Source organism: Vombatus ursinus, unplaced genomic scaffold (assembly GCF_900497805.2).
Source record: "Vombatus ursinus unplaced genomic scaffold, bare-nosed wombat genome assembly UNPS02014907.1, whole genome shotgun sequence".
Lineage (NCBI taxonomy): Eukaryota > Metazoa > Chordata > Mammalia > Diprotodontia > Vombatidae > Vombatus > Vombatus ursinus.
Window position 1 is genome coordinate 1 of NW_020954685.1, and position 7,227 is coordinate 7,227.

Genomic DNA, 7,227 nt, shown 5'->3' on the forward strand with positions numbered 1-7,227 from the left:
CAGAACAGAGGGGTAGAGCACTCTTCTCTCTTAAACCCGGGACAGACGATCCAGCCTCTGTTCCGGATCCTGTCGTGAGAGACAGTCCCAGCTACAAAGTTACGGCCAGCAGCCCCTCCAGGGCTCAGCCTCTCTTCTGTTACCTTGTCCTGCTTTAACTTGGAGCACTTGAATTTGTCTCTCTAGGTGCTTCGTGGAAGGGCCACCCTGGCTACAGTGTCGCTGCTTGGGAGGAGTGAACTGTTAACACCTGTTTTGGGAGCTTCTGTGGCTGAGGGCTTCGAAGGCCTTGGAAAACTGAATGAAGGTAGTGCGGTTTGTCCGTGCTCCTTAATGGAGTATGGTGTCAGATGTTTACAGAGTTACGAGTGTGCACGTGTTTTTCCTCTTTATCTTTGTAGAATGGGAAATGACCTTTTCATATCACGAATTTATTCCAGTAGTTGGGGAAAGATAAAATAAGGCATCCTCAAAATAAACTGCCTTTAAAGATTTTACAATTCATTTACAAGTTTTGAGATCTATGATGGCCACTTATGTGCTACTTTTGAAATAAGGAACTGTTGTGAGAAATAAAGGAGTTAAGTTTCCACATAAGTCGATAGATAGAAATCAGCAAGAAATCCCTTATAAGAAATAACAAACAGCGACCCCAGATGAATCGGTTAGAAAGGCCGGGGTTAAATCCAGGTCAGCAGCCTTTTGCTACTGTGCAAGCATAGTTAGGTTCCACGCACACAATGTAGATTAAGGGGTGGGGATCACGTGTTAAGATTGTAACCCGGAAGAATTAGAGCCAATCCTGATGCGGAAGGGAGGAGTTGGGCAATTACTAAGTAGAAAGCTTGTTCTTGCTTCTGTGCCAGCACGCACTCTCCCCTTCGAACGAGGTGTGCCTATTTCTCTAGAGAATCCAAAGGATGCACTTCAACCTCTTTAATAAAAAAGTCTTTGAGACGCCAGTCTTCGGAACGTCATCTTTATAACACTGTGGTTAAAAAAAAAGTTTGGGCTTTTTAATTGCTGATGGGGGGGGGTTGTGAACCCTAATCCTGTTTGGTAATGTTTTTTTTCCTAGCTTTTCTTTCTTTTTTTATTAATTTATTTTTGGTTATCAACAATCACTTCCATAAGCTTTTGAGGTAATGTTTTAAGACTTAGTGCTATAAGGGACTAACGAAAGGATGTACTGATTTACTAAATCCGCAGATTTAAAATGTAGATTCTTTCCTGTTACCATCAAACTGGATTTGTTGTAGCCTGAAAATAAAGTATCTTGCTGGGTGGAATCCTAATTTAAGAGGTAAAAGCATATTTATTGACAAGTATGAGAGCATCATTTTGATGTAGGTTTTCTTCTCCCAGAATACTTGTATTGTTTTAGAATCCATAGACCCAATAACATCTTGGGCCATTTGGAATACAGAATTCATTCCCTCATGTTTAAAAGTCACTCTCAGGACCCCATGAAATGTTACAATACTAGATTTTAGGCAGTTATCCAAGTATTTACATAGGCAATCATAATAATTAACAATCAAAATGGGGCCATATTTGTGACTTTTGTCCTGGCATCCTTTCTAGCACATTTCATTTCAAGTGCAATTCAGTTTGGTGATCCAAGTTCAACTTTAAACTTTGGAGGTAGGAAATATAAACTGCTGAAGCTACGATTATCTGCTGCTAATTGTCTTCTCCAAAGATTGAGAAGTAATCTCCTGATTTCTCCAAGACTTATAACAATGAGGCTTGGAGGTTAGTGTGTTCACTGGAGGTATTGATGGCCTTCCTGCTTTCCATCAAGTCCCAGCTAAAATCCCACCTTACAAGAAGCATTTCCTGATCCTCTTTATCATTAGCTCTTCTCTTTGTTGATTATCTCCTGTATAGACTTTGTTTATAGTTTGAATGTTGTCATTAGACTGAGCTCCTCAAGAACAAGAATTGTTTTGTTAGGTTTTGTTTGTTTTTAGCTTTTCTGTGTATCCCTATGCTTATAGCACAGTGCCGATCAAACTGTAGGTGCTTAATAAATGCTTGCTTGTTATGGACTCATTGGCGTTAGCCTGAAAAGTTAAAAAGTTAGATTTGATGAGTTCAAATTCTAACCCCCAGTCTTTCCCTCCTCCCTCTCTTCCATTTCTGAATGCATGATATTGGTTTAAGACAGGGATGGGGAACCTTTGGCCTCGAGGCCACTTGAGGACCTAGAGAGCCACGTGTGGCCTTGAGGCCAAAGGTTCCCCACCCCTCATCTAACACTATGGCCTGGCCTATTTTAAGAAGGGTTTTTACATTTAAAAATGTAAAATATCATTCCGACTTGACCCTCAGGCTTTAGTTTGCCAATTGTCTCTCCAAAATTTAAGAAATTTAATAGCTCCTGAATTGGAAGATGCTACATAATTTCCCAGATACAATATAGCTTGCCTTCCTCCTATTAAATTCTAGGCTAAACCTCATTACCCATCTCCAGGGTCTGTCCAGGACACATGATCTAATGGGCTGCCCCATCTAAATATCTAATAATCAGTCATCTTTGTCCACTTGGTTTTTCCACTGAAAGTTGCTAGGCCATTCTGTTTTGAAATTGAAATATTACAGATCTCATTGAAGAGGCCTTGAAGTATTCTGATGCCATGGAACACAATGGTATCTATGAAGCAGAGCATCTCAAGATTCTTACCACATATTTGGAGTCCTTCCTTCATCTATTTGGGCTTTTCAGAATATCTACCATGGTACTGAATACCTTTGGTGAACAGATCTCCCTGTTTCATCCCTTGCTTGATATTGATAACCAGAAGATCATTAAACAGCTCTCTGATTATGTCTATTAAGGAATCTTGTATTAATAATAGCATTCACTGCAGTTTAATCTGACAAAATAATGGAAGAAAAAGATCAGAAAAGAAAACAGAAGCAAAAGACATTCTTTTTTTAAAGTTATTTTACTTTATTTTTTAAATTGTTTATAGTTTGCAATATTTTAAACTATATTCTTTCCTCTCACCAAAAAATGAATGTAAATCAGTGATTTTGTATCTTTGCATGCTTTATGTAGGGGAAGTTTTACCATTGTGGTTACTTGCTATATTTCCATCATAAATTTTATAAACATCCATTCATTTGTGTTAATGATGCTTTTTTTTTTAGGGGGCAGCTAGGTGGTACTGTGGATAGAGCACCAGCCCTGGAGTCAGGAGGACATGAGTTCAAATGTGACCTCAGACACTTGACACTTACTAGCTGTGGGACCTTGGACAAGTCATTTAACCCCTTTGCCAAGCAAAAAAAAAAAAAGGAAAAAAATGCTTTTTAAAAAGTAAAGTTATAATTATTCATGTATGCTTATATGGAATTTTGAGGGATTATTTTTTTATATGCTTTAAAAACTTAAGGCATTCTTCATTTCCCATTCTATAATTGTGCCCTTTTATTCCATTGGCCTTCCCTTTACCAGGCAACACATATACTGTGATGTGCTTTGTTAGAGTGGAATTGGACAGAACATACCTTTTCAGCTGTTACAATTCTTTATTAAACCATGAAAAAGGCAATATAGATGTATATACAAACACATGTGTATATATAAATATACACACATATGTACACATATACCATGGAAAAGATACATAAATATATATGCTATTTATATAATACTATAGAAAAAGATATATAAACCATGGAAAAGACATTAGCTATAATGAAAACTCTTCACTAGAGTAATTAGACTTGTATTGGAATCCATTATAACAACGAGCAACTTTGGTTCTGAATGCTACTACAATAGTTGAAATATCAATCATTGTATGTTCCATAAGGTTTTTGTAATGTGAAAAATTTCAGTGCTCAAAATTATATTCCCCCTTTAAGTATTTTAATCATAATGACAACAATAGGAATCTGTGGTACAGACTGGAAAGAACATAGATTGGATTCCAACCCTAGGTCTACCTGTTACTTCACTTTCCTCATCTCTTAACTGAGTGTAACATTTTCACTATCTATTTTGAGAGGATCATATTGAGTACTATACAAATATATGCTCTAATAAAACAGGACCAGAGTTCAAAATTCCCTTAAAATGGGATCAGTCTGCTTTTTGTCTCAGCCAATCATTCTATGGTCTTTGTCCCATAAACTTCCTTTGTCCAGTGGCTAATACCCTATAATCTCAACAGGTTGTTTGAAAAACTTCATTCAATTTAATCATCAACTAACAAATGACCCATACTCTTCAGGAGAGGTGTTAAACATGCTCAGACAGCCTGGACCAGATTGAAATGTAATCGAGAAATATTTAACAAAAAATAAAACATAGCTAATATGGACTTTTCTAAATATGTGGTCCACAGGGATCCTTATATACGGTTTAGTGGTCTGTTTCTATTTGACACCACTGCTGTACATCATTATCAGGTGGTTTTAGAAAATATCCCTATTTGATTGAACACTGTTAAGATCCACCTCCTTTACACTAAAGTTTAAAATAATCTTAAACCGCAGTTAGCTGAAATTTTAGGTGGCCTATCAAGCTAAATTGATGGCTCTTTCATGTCTTTGCAGCTTTCCCAATCTCAAGTGAAATCAAGTTCTCCCTTTTTGAAATTTTTGTAGCACTTTGGCCTGCAATGTATCACATTTATTCATAAACACATATTTTATTTATCTCCTATTAGATTCTAAGTTCCTTCATGTCAGAGAGCAGATTGTTTTTTATTCTTTGAATTCACAGCACCAGCACAGTATCTTAAACATAGCAAATACTTCTTTATTGTTGAGTTGTAGAAATTGATATGGTTGGATTCTTGAAATTTTTTTTATTTACCTAAAATGATTGAAATAATAACAAAAACCCAATATTTGTCAGTCATGTAAAAAGAATCAGCATGGGTTATCTAAATGTAGCTTTTAAATGACTTAAACTTTTATCAGAGGGATTTAAGTAGATTAGCTTCTCCTTTAATATAAATGTAATGAGGCCACTTTCTCTGTTCTATCTCAGAAAAAGAACACAAACTGCTTGAAATTCTGTTTTCTGGCTCAGTCACCAACTTGGCTACTCTACCTCGAGCCAGGGAGATTCATTTTTTCTCCTTCCTTCTGTAATACACAGACCAAGCTTTTAGCCTTTTTCCCTGTGGTGGCAGCATTAATGAGCTACCAACCTGGCATATAAAGGCATTTCTATTAATAGATATTTAATGACAAAAACTTAAAGTTAGAAGTGAAGAATTTTTAACTTTAGCCAGTAGGTCCCTTGCTCTGCATTAAATTTCTAATTTCTAAATTTAAGCAAATGAGAAACAGATAAATCGTTCAAGTGATAATACAAGCTGGAAAAGGAAGTGACAGTGTTCACCCTTAAAATTATGAGATTTTCAATGTTAAATAATTTTGTCACCTTCAAATAGATTTTTTATTATCAGAAATTTTTTCATGTGCTGGGACAAGAAGCAATAAAATTCCTTATTGTAAGAATAAGGACATCATAAATTGTAAATGATAATTCTCTGCTGGTGCCCCAAACAATTTTTATGTACTTACAACAGTGCTTTCATAAAGCTGACTTACCATTACATGTGCTTACTAGAGTTGACATTATACTAATAAGACATATTCATCAATGCAGACAATTAAACATTATTGACTATTTTATAATACAAATATCAAATCCTCTAGGAACAAAGCACCAACCTGATGGTCCTAGTGTGTCTGTTAACAGTACTCCCTCTGCAGGGTTCCCTCTGCAAAGCCTGTGCCATGTACCTCCCTCCAAGGTGACATTCTGTCATGTATCCCATCAAATAGTACTGCTTTCTAGTGAACAAAGGATGTTCACATTTCTAAGTGCAAGGAACGCAGGATTCTGTCATAGTCATAATCCAGGAGCAGACTGATGGCCAGTACCTGTGGTAGGTTTTTATGGCCCTGGCTAAGGATGTATAGAAATTACATCTAAGACTGGTGACCCAAAAACATGTCATTAGCAGTTATTTACCAAATTTGGGAGACACACGTTATTAGTAGTTGTTTACTAAATTTGGGGTGACACACATATCATTACCAAACTATACCACTCAAGTGTTTGTTTGCCTTATTACAGAAAACTACTTAGTCACAAGATGGAGGCTTAACACAAAATGGAGTTGTTCATCCTAAATTAACATTTCACTATAATATGCCTAATACTAATATTAACCAAAAACGGGGTTAACCTGGAAGGTGATTTTTTGAAATTGCTATATTCCTAAGCCTTCATTAGATGGCTATCCATGTGCTGAATATAGGCAAAAGTATTTTCTTGGATTTAGAATTTTCTTACCTTTGTGACATGACACATTGCCTTCTAATACATTGCTTCTATATTCTGCTATTTGAATAGATTTCTGATTTCACTAATGTATATGCTTCTTCCTCTAGGGCAGATCACAAGACATCTCATAGTGTGGGATTTCTGTATGTTTCTTTTTGTAAATTACCCACACAGAAACTACCTCACCTCAAGATTTACTTCTGGTTCTTTAAATATTTTGTAGGTAATATACATCTCTAAGGCTGTCCATCTCCAAACCCTTACTCTTACTAGAGGATAGATGGGCTTGCCTCCTTTTCTTTCTTTTCCTTTCCTTTCTTTTTTTGGTTACAAATATGTATCATCAAGCAAATAAAATTCCCCATTGTCCATGTCCAGAAAATATGTCTCAATCTCCAATCTGAGTCCGTCACCTCTCTCTGTCAGGAGGTGGGAAGTATATGCCATCATAAATCCTCTGGAATATTGGTTGGTCCTTGTATTGATCAGAGTTCTTAAATTTTTCCAAAGTTATTTGAAAAAGTCTGTATCAGCTCATACAAGTCTTCCCAGGACCTTTCCATCTCAGCTGAGAAAGTACAGCATTTCCAAAAATAACCAGCTTTCCACTTAGTACTCATGCTAATATTTAAATGAAGGCAATGTGTCCTGCTAAAAAGGGTATTTTACTGGAAGTCAACCTAGTTATACTTGATATTTTTATAACTGTAGAGGGTTTATTAATAGAAGAACTAAGATAAGTACCTCCTTGCTTTCTTTAATAGATGGAGACTATGAGTATATAACATTGCCTATACTGTCGGAAAAGGTTAATATATTGGTTGTTTTTGCTGAACTATTTTTTGTCCTCTTTCTTTTTTATTCTCTGATACATGAAAAAATTCTCTGGCCAGAAGAGGGGGAAAGAG

General features: G+C 36.1%; 1 non-coding gene across 1 annotated transcript; it reads left to right on the forward strand.

Moving 5' to 3' along the window:
• LOC114028998 lies at positions 1 to 87 on the forward strand (the record flags this gene model as incomplete). Its single annotated transcript, XR_003567435.1, has 1 exon — positions 1 to 87. It is a non-coding gene; the product is annotated as a small nucleolar RNA SNORA26 (small nucleolar RNA).
• Positions 88 to 7,227: the final 7,140 nt, after the last annotated feature.